We start from the raw sequence: 17,294 nt of genomic DNA, 5'->3' as shown, positions 1-17,294 counted from the left end.
CCAGGCTGGCCTCGAACTCACAGAGATCCGCCTGCCTCTGCCTCCCGAGTGCTGGGATTAAAGGTGTGCGTCACCAACACCCAGCATGATTTTTTTTTTTTTCAAGACATGGTTTTTCTGTAACTTTGGAGCCTGTCCTGGAACTCAATCTGTAGACCAGACTGGCCTTGAACTCAGAGATCCACCTGTTTTTGTCTCCCAAGTGCTGGGACTAAAGGCAGTACCACCACTGCCCAGCTCCATCTGAACACATTTACACTTCTTTTTTTTTTTTTTCAGTAGCTTGTCTGCTTTTGTATTAATTCATCCTTCTGGCTCTCTGGATGCTGTAGTGTTCTATGCACAGTGTAGACTGGTAAAGGTTGGCAACATTTGTCTCAAGACAGATGAAGTCAGAACCCATGACCCTCCAATGATGTTCACTGTATGGTCCCTTCCCTTGAGTGTAGGAAGACCCTGTGAATATGATTAGATTATACTTAGACAATATATTTGATGAAACAAAGGTTTTGGTTGATGTAATTGTCTCAAACGGGCTGAGTTTTAGATAGGAAATCATTAGGGAAGGTATGACTTACCTATGTCACTTCTGTTCATGAGCCAGTCACTTGTGTGGAATGTGACAGAGCGAGAGAAATGAAGCCATAATTCCTTTTCATTTCAGTAATCTAGACTCATTAACAATCAACAGCAGGGCTTGTTAGTAGACTGGGTGAGTATCCAGAATCGAGATAAAAACACGATCGCTGACTCTGTGCTGTGTTTTCACTGCTCTGCTGAGACCACTTCTCATTTCAGGTGTGTGGTCCTCAATAAGAGTTTTACAGTGTGCGACTCTGTGCTTGAGTTAAAGGTTTTATATTTATATGTTAAACAGGTCTTGCAAAATAATAGAGGCAGACTAATAATGAAACATCTTAATGCTTCTTCACTTAAAACAATATGGAATAGCAAACAAAAACAGAACCCACAAACAGGGAAAGAGGCCACAGCAAAGGGAAAAAGCATCGTGGTTTTAAACCATCAGCAACACATTTTTCTTGAACTTCGAGAGCTGCTTGCATTTGCATTTTCCAGCTGTGGGCAAATCATGTAGCCAGCTGTGAGCCAGATTTCCTATAGTAAGAAAAATCTACAGCTGTGAAAAGTTACAAACACTAAAATATACCTTTTAGGATTGGACAGAAATGAGAAATAACTCATGGTTTCCAATACACCAATCTAGCAATAGAGGCATAAATACTTGTTCACCTATAGACCAGATGTGTACCGTTTTCCATCAGAAGAAATTAGAGTGATGAGAAGCCAAGGCAGGATGATTGCTTCAAGTTTAGGATCAGCAAATGATGGCCCTGCCTCTAGGCCACAGAAGGCAGCTCAGACAGAACATACACACAAATGCTAGCACTAGTCAACAACAATCCAGTGAATGAAATGAAATTCAGGAGATACATGCAAATTAATAAACAACAAAGAAAGGAGAAAACTGCCTCAAATACTCTAGTCCCCGAGTGCTGGGACTAGAGGCATGTGCCACCAGTGCCCGGCAATTCTTGCCTGCTTAATCACTAAATGAAGAAGTGGCTTTAGGATTGACAAAGCTGATCAACTTGGGAGTGGGTGGCTCTTTGCACTACCACTTCCAAACGCCACCTTCATCATTGAGAACTTGGCTGAGATAACATGCCATCCTTGCTGTATCCTGTGAAGTCCTTCTGACTCCGTTTGCATGGCTTTAGTTTCCTGCCTATAAGGGCCACTGCTCTCCCCCAAGGCAAGGGCTGCAGGCTCACAGGAGAGCTCATAAGAATCAAATTACCCACAAGACTAGCCCATTCTCGAAGGATCACCTTTCTGGGTGTGAACTGCAAAATACTATTAGTAATAATGAGATGGCATGGCGTTGCCCGTCTTCATTCCCGGCACCGAGGAGCTGGAGGCAGGAAGTTGCAGCCAGATCCAGGCCGGCTCTGGCAACCTGGTGACTCACTCAATCTTTCTGTCTCTGTCTCCCTCTAATAAAACACACATACACACACGTACAAAGATGCCACACACATCACTCACGTGGTCTTCAGAATACAAGGCCTGTCATGTGTCCACTCACAAGTACAGGGACAGGAGAAGGGACCTGTAAGTTGAAAGTCATGACTCCTCTAAATATTAATATTTCTACAGTTTCCAAAGTAAGTTCCCCCTTTAGCCTGCCTCAGAAATGTTGCAGCTCCGGAGACAGGCTCCTTCTCTAATGACGAATTGCAGCAGTTCCTAAAGGCCCTGGGTCCTTTCAGTGACCATTTCCTTCACTTTTGCCTGAGCTCTGACAGGGAAACGTGACCTCAGGAAAACGAACCTTCCTGCTCCTTCCCCTCCATTCCTTCATGAAGACACAGCATCTCTCTCAGCTTGCCTTCATCTGTTTCTGACTGAACAGTACTGGGAAGCCAGCACCTCTGTGGTAGCTCTCAGGCGCTGGCATCTTGTGACTTCACTCCTTTCTCCCAGGAAGCTGGAAGCCAAGTTCTGGGACAAGCATGCAAACACAGGCCTCACAATTATCAACTAACTGGTAACATCATCCCCTAAGAATTCACCAGAAAAGGAGCCAAACACTCACTGCTGCACACTCTCCCAGCTCTGAGGAGTTGATGGGTTTGCTTTGCCCTAGTGGAGGTCTGCCCTGCTTCAGCATGGGGGAGCCTGGGCTGGCAGTTGAGGCTGAATCTAACTACAAGGAAGAGTAAAGTTGTGGGTTTTGGGCTGCAAAAGAGAGGGTGGGGCTGGTTCAGGAGCTGCAGCCAAGGTCAGGCCGCCTGGAGTCAGGGGTTAAGATGTAACCAAGTTCTCCCAGGTCTTCAGCACCAGTCTGACTGAGAGAGTCTACCTTTTTTTTTTTTTTTCAGATAGTTGTGATCCGCCATGTGGGTGCTGGGTCTTATGCAAGAGCAGCCAGTACTCTTAACTTCTGGGCCACCTCTCTAGTCACACAACTGTCTTTTTTTTTTTAATTTTATTTTTTATTTGAGTTACAAACACGATTGAATTACATGACAATCCCAGTTCCCTTCTACCTCCCCTCCTCCCCTATCACCCCCCAACTAAAACCCTACATATCCAATATCCTTTCTTCTAATCTACACCTGACTCAACCTTTCTGCTCCCTCATGACCTCTGCATCCTTCCTCTTCTTTCCTTCTCATTCTCGTAGCTCCCTCCGCCCTCTTCCCATGTTCTCAATTTGGTAGAGCACACCTTTAATCCCAGCACTTGGGGAGGCAGAGGTAGGAGGATCTCTGTAAGTTTGAGGCCAGCCTAGTTTACAAAGCCAGAGCTGTTACTCAGAGAAACCCTGTCTTGAGCCCCTAACCCCACCCACCAAAAACGTTAGTGTCTGTACTGGCTGGTTTTGTTTGTCAACTTAACACAAGCTAAAGTCATCAGAGTCTCAGCTGACGAAATGCCTCCATGAGATACCAGCTGTAAGGCATTTTCTCAATTAGTGATCCATGGAGGAAGAGGCCAGTCCATGGTGGGTGATACCATCCCTGGGCAGGTGGTCCTGGGTTCCATAAGAAAGCAGGCTGAGCAAGCCATGAAGAGCAAGCCAGTGGGCAGCTCTCCTTCATGGCCTCTGCATCAGCTCCTGCCTCCAGGATCCCGCCCTGCTTGAGTTCCTGTCCTGACTTCCTTTGGTGATGAACAGTGCTGTGGAAGTGTGAGCCAAATAAACCCTTTCCTCCCCGACTTGTTTGTTGGTCATGGTGTTTTTTCTCAACAATAAAAACCCTAGCTAAGACAGCTTCTTTAAGTTAATTCTGGTAGCTTTAAAGAGCCACAAAAGGATTTTGAAAAGATTTTGAAAACTGAGCCGGAAGTGTTGGCACAGGGTGAGGGACCCAATATTTTTAGGGCTGAGGCAGGACTGCCACAATTTTGAGGCCAACTGGACTCTATAGTGAACATCAGGCAGTCAGGATTAATAAAGTAAGACTTTGTCTCAAAAAACAAATCAACAAGGCCATCGAGGTAGCACAGTTGGTAAGGGTGTTTGCTGCCAAGTCTGAGGACCTGAGTTCAATTTCTGAGACCCACATGGGAGAGGAGAGAATAATTCCCATTGGTTGTCCTATGACCACACACCAGTGTGGCATGCACACCCATGTGAGCATACACACACACACACAAATAAATAGTAAACAAAAGAAGGTATTCTTTAAAAGCAAGCGAACAACAAAATGTGCAGACTTAAATGCCAGAAGATTAAGAGTAACTGTGGAGCATACAGGCATATTCCTGCTAGCCAGTGAGTGGCTTTTCTCTCTGTAGTGCTAAAGGAAGACCTGGCAAATTCACTTGCATGATTCCCTATGTGGTACTGAAGGGACCAGCTTCCCTTTTGGCAGCCATAACGGCCAAACACGTGCTTCTATGACCTTGTCCCAGACACTAGAAAGTCAGATGCCTGCCTCGTGACAAGGAAACAATCAGAAGTTAGTCACTAGAAAGTCAGATGCCTGTCTCATGACAAGGAACCAATCGGAAGTTAGCTGGTGGCGCTATGCTTTACGACCCTGGGTGTGCTTTACAGACAAGCGCAAAGCAATGACGCACAAAGCATAGCAACCACCCTGGGAGGGCCTATGGGCCATAACAACCAGTTGACCAATCAACACAGGGCAAAGCCCTCCAAGCCTGGAGGCACACCAATCGTGAGCCTGTGCGTACCCCTAGACACTCCCCTTACGCTGTCCTATAAGATCTCTTGGGAGACCCTAGGAGCCGTCTTTTCTAGCCATCCGCCATGGCCATCCGCCATGATGGGTGGGTGAAAGACCTGAGCTAACATGGGGTTAGCTCGTTAAATTACAATAAAGCCTCATGCAGTTTGAAGCAAGCTCTCGAATCTGCCTGGTGATTGGGGTGACCACAAACGTGGCCTGGGACCCTGGATACTTGAGTTTTCGGGGGTCTAACAGTACCTGCTATAGAAGTCACTAGCGATCTTACTTCTGAACTTGGCAGAAGTAAATGGCTATGTATCTTGGCTCCATATTCAGCAACTAGTTACGAAATGTCTGACTCGATGAATCCCAAGTCTTTGGAGTAGGATTCTGTCAGCTGAAATGTAAAGGGATAGTGAAGGAACCGGCTTCCCTTTTGGCAGCCATAATGGTTAAACATGTGCCTTTATGACCTTGTCCTAAAAACCAGAAAGTCAGATGCCTGTCTCGTGACAAGGAACCAATCAGAAGTTAGCTGGTGGCGCTATGCTTTATGGCTCTGGGTGTGCTTTACGGACAAGCGCACAGCAATGACGTAGAGAGCATAGCAACCACCCTGGGAGGGCCTATGAGCCATAACAACCAGTTGACCAATCAACACAGGGCAAGCCCTCCAAGCCTGGAGGCACACCAATCATGAGCCTGTGCGTAAGCCTGTGCGTACCCCTAGACACTCCCCTTACGCTGCCCTATAAGATCTTTGGGGAGACCTTAGGAGCCGTCTTTTTCTAGCCGTCTGCCATGGCGGGTGGGTGAAAGACCCGAGCTAACATGGGGTTAGTTCGTTAAATTACAATAAAGCCTCGTGCAGTTTGCAGCAAGCTCTCGAATCCGCCTGGTGATTGGGGTGACCGCGAACCTGGCCTGAGACCCCGGATACTTGAGTTTTTCGGGGGGTCTAACAATAGAAAATTGCAGTATATATTGTGTTTGTGAGCTCCGCAGTCAACAGTGTGAAAGCGCCATCTTAAGACAACTCTGTAGAAACCTCTTCCCACACCTCTTCCTGGGATTTAGGGAAAACTCCAGTCGCCAGCATTTCTAGCTCATCTTTCAGAGGAGTAAATGGATCCAGGGAATGAGACCTTTTGGTTATTTCCCATTAGAGAAGGGTGGATTTGTCTCCCCTATCCAACTCTGTCAATATACCCAGAGGTTGGAGCCCTGCTTGCTCTGTCTGCAGTAGAGTGGCTTCAGAGGAGGCAGGGCAGATGGCTCCCGTCCTGCGGGAGGCCATAGGTCACCTGTCTGCAGGGCTTGCTGAAGTCTGGTAAAGAGGTCTGGGGGAGCAGAGATGATGCAGAACGGCCTTTGTGAGGCCGTGAGGGGCCAAAAAGAGAAGGAGGAGGAAGAGCTGGACGACCTTGATTCTCTTGTGGATTTTAGAATTGATTCGAATGCACAGGCTTCTGTAACTTTCTGCAGAACAAGGATGAAGGCAATACGTCAACCATGGGGGATTAGCCATGCAGCTGAGAGCAAAGGGGGATGGATGGAGGCTTGGTATCACAAAAGTGGCTCTTAAACAGAAAAGTCCTTCAGAGTCACCGGGCAAGAGCTGTGTGGGAAGACCACATAAAGGTGGTCTTCCCATGTGTGTGAATGGTTACAATGAAGAGAGAGCGCCTGCCACTCCCCTTCCTTCCCCAATTGCTTGCATGTGCTGGCTTCACTGACTTACCCTGAAAAAAGGGTTCAGTATCTTCATGACCTCAGCTCACTGGTCTCATGGCTTTCTGTTTTTTCTTTTGTTCTTGGCTTCCTGCTATCCACTGCCACCCATGATACGGTTTTCCAGGCTCAAGACGGTCGCCTATCTCTACCTATCTACCCATCACCCCTTACCAGGTGCTGAGACTGTAGGCACAAATACTTCTTTTCCTTTACCTCTTTTGAGCCAGACTTTGCCATTTGGCCCTGGCTGGATTATAACTCGAGATACAGATCAGGGCCTTTAGGTCCCTGAGATCCCTTGGCCCCTTCTGCTCACTCTTGGTATTGTAGTACACGTCACCACTCCCAGAGTGTCCATCTTTTTAATCCTTTAATTGCACTGACGTCCCCTGTATACTTGGGGCTATGAAAGTGTCAACTCCGACATTAGACTCTGTCGCCACCTGGTGGCCCTTTGTGACCTTACCTATCCATGATGGCTAGTCTAAGAAGGAAGCCTTGAAACCAGTATAGCTCCAAGCTTTGCTTAGACTCCAAGCATTAGCAGTGATGTGCTGGGCCTGGTGCTGTAGGCCTATAATCCTCACTGCACAGGAGGCTGAGGCAGACGGATTACAAGGTCAGGGCCCGAGGAGCTAAAGAGTGAGCTCCAGGCCAGCTCTACTGACTTGACCTGTCTCGGAGTGTGAAGATAAGGAGGGCTGTGACTGTAACGCGGCAGCAGAGAACCTGCCTGGCACGCTCTCAGTCTTACTGAACTAGTTGGAGATTAAGAAATCTTAGTTTTGAACCCAAACAAAAGTAGGACAATCTTTCTGCATTTTGATGAATTCATATCACTATTATTTCCTTCAAAGTAGAACTCTCTTAGTCCTGCACTGAGAAAGGAAAAAAGAGGGACAGATGGAGGGAGGGAGGGATGGAGGAAGAAAAGAAGGGGGATGAGAACAGGAATGACTTATTCACAGAGTGTCACAGAGTGTTTCAGTTAGACTCACTGAGCTGACGCCTTTATTTTACTTCATAGACTAAAGAGGTTTATTTCTGTATATGCCGGCCTTGGTCCAAAAAAGACCAAAGGTGGCTGAAAACAGAATTAAAGTAAATTAATTAAAAGCTGCATATTAGGAGTACATTAGTCTCCCCCAAAGCTGGCTGCTTCCTAACTCGATTCAATATTTTGTGTGTTTTCCCTCCACCACTGGGAAACACATTTGCTTCTCGTTTCTCCAGTCGGCTTCCGGTCATCGGTTTCTACTGGTTTTTCAGCTAACCTTTCACACTCTGCTTCACCAGCTCTGGAGGAAGTGTAACACTCAAGATTCTATGTTGATTAAGACTCTTCAGACTTCCTCTCTGAAAGTCTTGGACTCCTTGCTCAGTGGTGATGAGGCAATGAGATGTGGGCATTCATCCTCATGCCCTTCAGAGACAGCAGCCTTCCCCTTCAGCTGTCTGGCCCTCTTTCTTGGTGTCATTTCAGTTCTATTTCTCTCCTCAGAGAACCCAGTCACAGAACCGTGACCAAGAACCTGCCCTTTCCATTTCTTCTAAAGCTGGCTTTAATTCAGCCATTTCAAAACTGTGTCCATCAGCACTTTCCCCTGATGAACCGTCTTCCTCTTTGGCTTGAGGTTTCCAGATGAGCAGCAACAGTAGCCACCGATGCATCTGCTGGGTTCCATTCATTTTCTGTCTCTGGCCTCCAAACCTTTGCTTTTTCTGGCATCTCTTCATTCATTAGAAGACAGGAAACCAGATTCCTCTTCTGATTCCGTAATTTTGTCATCTGGACCTACTGCCTGAATTTCCTTTGTATAACCACTGGCAGAAACCTCAACATCAGGAGGACCACCTCCCTCCTGACGTCACTAAAGGTTGGGCAGAACTTACTTTCATAGGCCAAGTATTTCATGAACAACTCTCTGAAGCATTTAACAGCTCTACGGAAATACTATTCAGCATTTAAGGAAAAAGTGGAAGTCATTTGTAGAAAATCAATTGTGGTGGTATGGTCATCTTTAATAATAAGCTGAATCCCCTGAAATTTCCATGAATCAGCCTGTGATTGCTGAGTTAATCTTTTAGTCCTGTAGTTTCATCACCTATTGATGTGGAGTCTTCAACATGATGTATCTGACATGGGGCATAACTGTGCATGAGCTCCATGACCACTGCATGGCAATGATAATCAGTTGGCTTTGGAACTGGACGTTACCTCTCATATAATGATGCCTTCATAAAGGCAAGCTCCTTCATGGCAGAGAGATATTTGTTGACATTGTGTGAAGACATATCACTATGATGGTTTAATTAAAAGCTGAATGGCCAATAGCTAGGCAGAAGAAGTTAGGTGGGACTTCCAATCAGAGAGAGGATGTCAGACTGTTAGAATCTAGAGAGACACCAGCAAGACACACAGAGAATTGGACATGCAGAATGGAAGTGTTGAAAAAAGTCACGTGGCAGAATATAGACGAATAGAAACAGGTTAATTTGAGTTATAAGAACTAATTGAGAACAAGCCTAAGCTAAGGCCCAGCTTTCATAATTAATAAGATGTCTCCATGTCAGGGGCCTGGAGAGATGGCTCAGAGCTTAAGAGCACTACTGGCTACTCTTCTAGAGGTCCTGAGTTCAATTCCCAGCAATCACATGGTGCTCACAACCATCTGTAATGAGATCTGGTGCCCTCTTCTGGTGTGCAATCATACATGCAGACAGAACATTGTATACATAATAAATAAATAAATCTTAAAAAAAGCTATCTCTATGCCATTATTCTGGGGCTGACGATTCCAAGGAGAAAGCTCACTACAGCAGAGAAAGGAGAGAAATAAAGCCATGAGCTAGACTTGTGCTTATGGTAATTTTGAAAGGAGGTTCTTCCCAGTCTCTGAGGCTTTACTGCAAATTGCTGTCCTTCATTCGCGACTGCGTAAATATATGACTCTCTGCCAACATCCATCTAGTTTCCAACAGACTCAACTACCTGTCTAGAAGACTTTCCAATGCTAGGTGGTCACAACCAGGGTTTGTCAACTGCAGCCCTAGATGGTTTTAGTACACTCCCAAGCTGTAAGTTTATGCTTCGCTAATTCTCTTAACACTTTATTGCAGCTGCCGGGTTTCAGGCTGGAGATAGAAGCAATCAAACTGCAGGAAAGAAAGCCATGGTTCTTCATAGCCATTTCAACCTCAGGCGAGGCCCGGCACTCATTGCAGTTCATGGTCCCATTCACTTGCCCCGATGCTGGCTCAGCCCAACTCAGACATGCCCTCACTCTGCAAAAGACACAGGCTGCTCTGAGTTGATGTTTTTAAAATCTAGAGGCTTGAAATGTATCTACGTGATGCTTTCAGGGAAGTTCATGAAACCAAAGCGCGACTGCAATTAAAGGTATGGGCCACCGCCACCCGGCCAAAACCATTTTTATTAATATGCTAGAACCGCATTTTCTTCTTACTCTTGTCCAGGTTAGATTTTTTTTTTTTTCAGTTGACACAAGCCAGGAACAGCTCAGAGGGAACTTAACTGAGAAAGTGCCTCCTAGATATGCTTAGGCAGGCTTGTAGGGCGTTCTCCTGAATAATAATTGATGTGGGAGGAGCCAGCCCACGGTAAAGTGGCACCACCTCTGTGTGGGTGGTTCTAGGTCATACAGGGAAGCAGGCAGTGTAAGCCATTGGGAGCAAGCTAGTAAGCAGCACTCCTCCACACTCTCTGCTGGGTTCCTGCCTTGGCTTTCCTCAGGTCTGTGACTAGGATCTGTAAATCAAGCAATCCCTCTCCTTCTCCAAGCTTACTTTTGGTCATGGTGTTAATCTCAGCGATAGAAAGCAAAATAGTAAAAATGAAAACTAATGCCACTTTTCTCACTGAACTTTTATTTTGGAAAATGTTGAAATTCACGTGAAAATTTTGTATGTAATCATTTTACTCTCACCATGTAGACTTACCAAGTTATACATAATCATATGTCATCCTGATAACTTTATTGTTTCCCACATGCTCATTGGTTCATTACAGATATATATATATATATATATATATATATATATATATATGGATACATAACAAATAACTTTATTTTCATTTCTGGAGGTCGAAATCAGGACTTTGCACATGCTTAGCCAACACTCTGCTAGTGAGTATCTGCAGCCTTTTTCAAAATGATTTGTGAGTATGCTGCATGCGTGGTCCATTTAAGTGTTTGTCTGGGTGTATCCACCCACGTGTGTAGGTAAATGTGGAGGCCAGAAGTCTACTGTAGAAAACTTTACTCTGCATTATTTTCTGAGACAGGGTCTCTCACTGAACCAAGAGTCTCTGCCTCCCAAGTACTGAAAGTACAGACATGGTGCTGGGCTTCACTACCTACATGGATGTTTGGGATCAGACCAGAATTTCAGGTTCTCATGCTTGCACTACTGAATGAGCCATTAGAGCAGCTCCCTTCTCTTTCCTGTATTCGTTTTCTTCCTTTCCCCTCCTCTCCTTCCCCTCCCACCCTCCCTCACTCCCTCCCTTCTTCCATCCTTCCTATTATATTTTCTTTTTCTTAAAGACAGACTTTCTAGCTTAGATGGGACTGACCTTAAAAATTCTTACTTAGGCAAGGATGATTTTCAACTTTTGTGGTTGTTTGAATGAAAATGTCACCCCCCATAGGCACATATATGAATGTTTAGTCATCAAAGAGTGGAACTGTTTGAGAAGAGTTGGAAGGATTAGGAGATGTGGCCTTGCTGGAAGAAGTGTGTCAGTATGGGGTGGGTTTTGAGGTTTCAAAAGCTCATGCCAGACCCTGTCTCTGTCTCTGTCTCTGTCTCTGTCTCTGTCTCCTCTCCTCTCCTCTCCTCTCCTCTCCTCTCCTCTCCTCTCCTCTCCTCCTCCTCATCCTCCTCCCTCTGTCTCTGTCTCTGTCTCTCTCTCTTCCTGCTGCCTGTGGATCAGTATATAAAGCTCTCAGCTAATGCTCCAGCACCAGGCTTGTCTCCTTTCTGCCAAGATGATTATGGACTAAACCTCCAAAACTGTAAGCAAGTCAAGTGTTTTCTTTCATGTCTTGGTCATGGTGTCTCTTCAAAGCAATAGAACAGTGAGTGGCTAAGACAGGTTTTGATCATCCTACCAGTAGGTGGTATTACAGAAGTGAGCATCAGGCAGGGCTGGCTAGTAGTGATTTTTCTATATTAGACCGAAGGTCATTCTTACGCATTCATAAAGTGCAGTTCAGGCCACACGGTATTCACTCAGATCATTAGTTATCAGTGTTCTCTGGGCTTGATGAGGAAATAGGCTATATGCCCATAGATCGATTTCTAACCAAAGATAGTAAGTCTATCAGCTTGAATATGATACAGCTTACTTCTGAATTAAAAGAGAAGGTTTTGACCAGGCATGGTGGTGTACCTCTTCAATACTAGCTCTTGTGAGGCAGAGGCAGGTGAGTTCAAGGTCAGCTTGCACATAATGAGTTCCAGGCCAACCAGAGGTACAGAGTGAGACCCTGTCTCAAGAAAGGCGGGGAGACAGGTTTTTAGCTCCAATGTCCTTTCTCCCCTGAGGCATCAAACTGAAGCTTTTCTCTTATTCTAAGCCTCTGCATGGCAACAAAGTCCAGGTAGGTGTCACACTATCTCTCAACAATTTTGCCCCTACTTTTGTTTATCATCATTTTAAATCAACACTTTCCCTCCCAAGGTAGACCCTTTTGTTCAGCCATGGGGAAATCCATGTTGTTGATAGCCATATGGAAAATGTAAGGACTTCTCTTTCAGACCCTTTTCAAGCCTATGGGTTATATCAAGAGTGAAGAGACACAGGACAATATCATCATGTATCTATGTCTAGGACACTTCTATATAGCTCTGGTTTAGAGACTAGAATGTTTACTATTGAAAACTACAATTGTTTTTGTCTTGGGTTCCACGCTTATAATCCAAGGGTTCAGGAGACCAGGGTAGGAGGATTTTAAGTTTCAGGCATGGGCTTGAAACAGTAAGCTCTAAACCAAAGTAGAATGTATAACAAGCCCTTTAATTTAAAAAAAAAAAGATTAACAAGTAAAAGGAAAATCAAGAACTGTGGTAAAGTGGGAACACTTACCAATGATTGTCTTTTTTTTCCTCTTGCCCAATTCCACTATAAAAGCACACTGGGCTAGCTAATGGATACTCATGTTAACATAAAAGTTAACTTATAAAATACACCACTTGAATGTTGTAGACAGATCTTCAATTCTTCCAAAGTAGATGTTTTAGTTGTTTATTCTAACTTTCCTTAAAGCTCACTATTAATATGAGGGTGATCTGCATGGATAAGACAAAGGCAAAAGACTAAAGTGTCTTCCTTGGAGGTGCCTTTCAGGTCATTTAGTCTGGCCAACCTGTTCTGTCCTAGATGGCTCTGATATGAGTATCCTGTCCTGAAGTACAGCCTCTTCTCACCACCTTTCTCCAGATACCTTCCATATGGCAAGGAACCAATCAGAAGTTAGCTGGCAGGCTCTGGATGTGCTTTATGGTAACAGTGGCATATGGAGCATAGCAACCGCCCTGGGAGGGCCTAAAGGCCATAGCAACCAGTTGACCAATCAACACAGGACAGGTTGCCCATGCTCAGAAGTGCACCAATCCTGAGACTGTTGCGGACCCCCGACATTCCCATTGCCATGTCCCAATAAATTCCCTGCCCCACAGTCCCTTTCTCCATGTTGAACAGACAGAGGACCTGAGTTAATACAGTTAGCTCATTAATTGATTAAAGACGCTTTGCTTTTGCATTGGATAGGATCTCTTGGTGATTTGGGGGTTCAGAATTTGGGCACAACAGTTCTTTATAGTGAGTGGATACCTGCTGTCCCCTCTTTGTGCACAGGTCTTAGTTCAGTTCTATGTAAAAAGGAATGTGGCTGTTATCCCCAAGTCTGAACACCCTCCTGCATACAGGAGAATGTTCAGGTGAGACACAGGCTGACTATCTGCTATACCTCATCGGAGTGGGGTTGGGAAGATCCTGTCCTTAAGCTTTAATCCCACCCCTTCATTGCCAGCATGTCTTCATGTCTTCCAACTAACAACCTTATCAACACTTAGGCTCAGGAGCTGGCCTCAACAGAGCTGCAGCAATCACTTTGTGGGCCATGGATAGGTTGGAGCAGGTACTACCAAAGGCCTGTCAGGTCTGAGCACGTGTGATTTACCCCACTAAGGAGATTCCTGCTTATCAGTGAGCACATAGATCACAGGTCACACACTGTCCCAGTAAACTGTGGACTGTCCTGGTCTATTTGCCCACCTTTTTGCAGAAGGGAATATAATAGACTGAAAAAACTGTGTCTCTGACTGGCTCCTCAGGGACTCCAGTCACTGCAGACTGTTCATACCTACAAACCTTCCTTGTATAACACTAATACCTCTAAATAATTCACTCATAATTTAGAGAATAATTTGGATGCAATCTGTATTTAATGGGAGAAACACCTACAACTTTAGATCCCACCAACACTTTGCTTGCTAAGGGTGTTTTTGAACTCTGGCCTTTCTAGGTCTTTGACTTCCAGTTAAGCGATGAGGGGATGACCACCATTCTCAGTTTCAACAGAAACTGGAGGGCCTGTGGCTTGTTGGCGTAAGTGGCACCAGGCTAAGTAGGAGGTTGACTGGGGCTTTATCTAAGGTTGTAAAGGGTTAGTGGGAAGGAACAGAAGGCATGAGGGGTTGTAGGATAATTTTGTCTTCATATGATATTTATGGCAGTTGTGAAAAATTAACATTTGAGTCCAGGGCAATCACTAAGAGTAGAGACATTGTTGTTTGATGCTCGTTTTCTGAGTCTTACACACAGAGCAGGGACTTTAAGGAATGACTTGTCACTACTATGTGGGAATCAGAAGTTCTCATTCCCCTCCCTCATTCACTCGGTAACTTACTGCAGTGTGCTATGGCCAGGAATGGTCTAGATATTCAGGACATCACACTACAAACTTCCTGTTCTCAGTCTTACATTCTACAGAGGGAAAAGTGAGGTAACTCCAACTACAGATATCAGAGAGTAACAAATGCCATAGATAAAAATAAAGGAGGGCAAAAGGCACAGGAAGTAGCGAGCCCTGTCATGGTTGTCTAAGGGAGGCTTTGTCGAAAAAGTGACGGATGATGAGGGTGAAAGATGAGCAACAGGGGTATTTAGAGGAACTACATATTTTTCAATGACAGCATGTGCAAGTGCTCTGATGTAACAGGTTCACAGCTCTCAAGTAAGGAGTCCAGTGATGCTGGAGCAGAGTGAGTGAGGACTAGAGTAGGAGCGATGCTGGAACTGAATGATTGTGGGCTATTGTAGGACAAGTTAAGTCAGAGACAACATTAAACTAAGACCATTCAGTGGTATGGACCAAGAGAAGGACTTTGCTTTTATACCAAGAGGAAGTGAGAAGCCAGTAGAGGATTTTGAGCAGAGGCTAGCATGGTATGAAAAAAATGTCACACTGACTTCTGCATTGAGAAATACAGGGTGCTACTATAATAATCCAGGGAGGAGGAAAGCCTCTGCCCTGTGGTCTCTGTGGTAGAGATGAGGAAGATCAGATTCAGGATGAATGGAAAACAGCTATTTGAGTTTGCCAAAAGAGTTACAAATACGGTTTTGGTTGCTTAGTTTCATTTTTGCTTGAGAAGCTCAAGAACAGAATTTTCATTTAGGAGAAGCCAAGATTCTCCTTGAGATGTATTTATGATGTTTGTTTCACAGCAAATGGAATGCCAGATGGAGTTGGAGTCATGGGTGGAGGTCATGGATTGATGGACTCAACATAAACCTAGATGACTTGTATTCAAAGCTCTACCACTTACTCATTAGAGATGAGGCCCTGCATAGCGTGGGTAATGTCACCAAGACACTCTATCTATAAAGTAGGGATGACAGAAGTAATTACAACAAACATTCACTGCATACTAGTTTAGATACAGCAGACACTTCAAGCTCTTTGCTTATATTCCTATCTTATTTAATATTCTTAACCTATCTGTCAATTTGAATAGTATTTCCCACTTCACAACAATGAGAGAATTTGAGACAACAGTTTGAGTCCCTCAGCTGTGTGCCAGCTTGCTTACGATCCTTCATCATGACAACTTACTGGTGACCAGGTCACTGCTTACTTGCAGGCCCCTCTTCCTTCCTACTCCTCTCATACTTTAGGGGGAGGGTCATGGTTTGTGCACCCTATCTCATTTCCACGTGGTCTTATGGGAGCAGAGGCTGAGAATGTACAAAGGTGGCTGACTAGGCCACGGAAGATCATACCTGTTGCTTCTCTGGAACAATTTCTTCTTCATGCTTGTTGTTGCAGGGCAAGTTATATTGAGGACTTTCCTTTCCACGTGGAATACTGAACCTGAGTCACCCGATGAGTTTGCCCAGTGGCCCTTCTGCACTGGTGTACAATCCACTCCTTAGGACTCCTGTTTTTGCCATGCCTACCAGATATCACACTGAATGGGCCATGCTGAGACAATTCTGCATTTTTCTCATGTTCAACCAGAGGCAGACTGTCAGAGTAACATGACTCAGCAAAGGACAATGGTTTTTACTGATTCAATCTGGCCGAATGTTTGTCTAACCCCAAGAACACTGGTAATCCTGAGGATATAAAGACAAAGTAATAAAAATAACAATAGTCACAAACATTTTCAAGGCAGTCAGAAGAGCTTTTTGAATGATAAACTCATTGGGTCCAACTTTCATTATTCATATTTTACATAGGAGAAAATGGAGCTGAGAACTTGTTGAGGCCCCCAGGTAGTAAGTAGCTAAAGGAAGTTTCAAAGGAAGGTACTCCTGGGGAGAGCTCAAGGCAAGTTGGTACATTCCTCTTTCCAAGCCTTCTCCTGGCCAGAACCCTTCCCCAGTGACTTTCTTGACTGTTTCCTCTGATTGCTCTTTCATCTTGCCTTTGATATGCCATCATGGCAAAGGTTCAGTGCTGCTGGTGTATGAGCCCTTAAAATTCATATAACGCCACTATTCCTTGAGAGAAAGAATAGCATTTCTGGGAATGGGGCAGTGAATGGGGGAGTCTGGACATGACATTTACTATTGCCATTAATCTGGGACATGCCCCTTATCTATAGAAAACTATTTTTAAAAACTATTTTTAGATAACATTTTTAGAAATTGTTATGATCATCTAGGAATTCCACAAGAGAGCATAATGAGCAACTGGCCACCCATTTTACAAATTAAACAATGCTAACATTTTGCCACATTTAGTCCAAATGCTTTTTAAAAAGAAATTTATTCGAGATCCAAGTGGTAGTCAGGACAGTGGAGAGCCACTCTATACTCCCCCACAGCCCTGTTCCCCTCAATCAGGGTCCACCGAAGGTCACTGAGTCACCTCATTCTCTGCTGCTCATGGGCCTACTTACACACTCATACAAATTTCCTGCTCTGCTCTTCCCTAGGGCCCATGGGGATGGGAATGGGTAAGTACCTGCTATCCAGGCCTCCTAGTGAGATGACTTCCTCTTGATAGTTCAGTGAGGGCTTCTGTTAAGAGGTTGTGTAGGGAAAAAGGGCCAGCCAAAGAAACACACTCTGTGCAGAGTCAAAGAAACACACTTTAGCCCTGCAACCAGAACCAAAGAAATGCACCCGGACTCTGAAACTAGTGCCAAAGAAACACACTTTGTCCCTGGAATCAGGGCCAGTGAAAGTAATACACCCTGGCCCTAAAACTAGAGCCAAAAGGCTAAAAAAGACCAGTGAAAGAAACACACTTTGGCCCTGAAACCAGAGCCGGATCTGTGGAGAAAACTAACCAATCCCTG

The 17,294-nt window shown here is 44.8% G+C and overlaps 1 pseudogene; it reads right to left on the bottom strand.

Annotated features, from left to right (window-relative positions):
- Positions 1-7,449: 7,449 nt before the first annotated feature.
- LOC100757827 lies at positions 7,450-17,093 on the bottom strand (annotated as a pseudogene).
- Positions 17,094-17,294: the final 201 nt, after the last annotated feature.

Source organism: Cricetulus griseus, assembly GCF_003668045.3.
Source record: "Cricetulus griseus strain 17A/GY chromosome 1 unlocalized genomic scaffold, alternate assembly CriGri-PICRH-1.0 chr1_0, whole genome shotgun sequence".
NCBI classification, from domain to species: Eukaryota; Metazoa; Chordata; class Mammalia; order Rodentia; family Cricetidae; genus Cricetulus; species Cricetulus griseus.
This window is presented reverse-complemented; position numbering and strand designations above follow the sequence as displayed.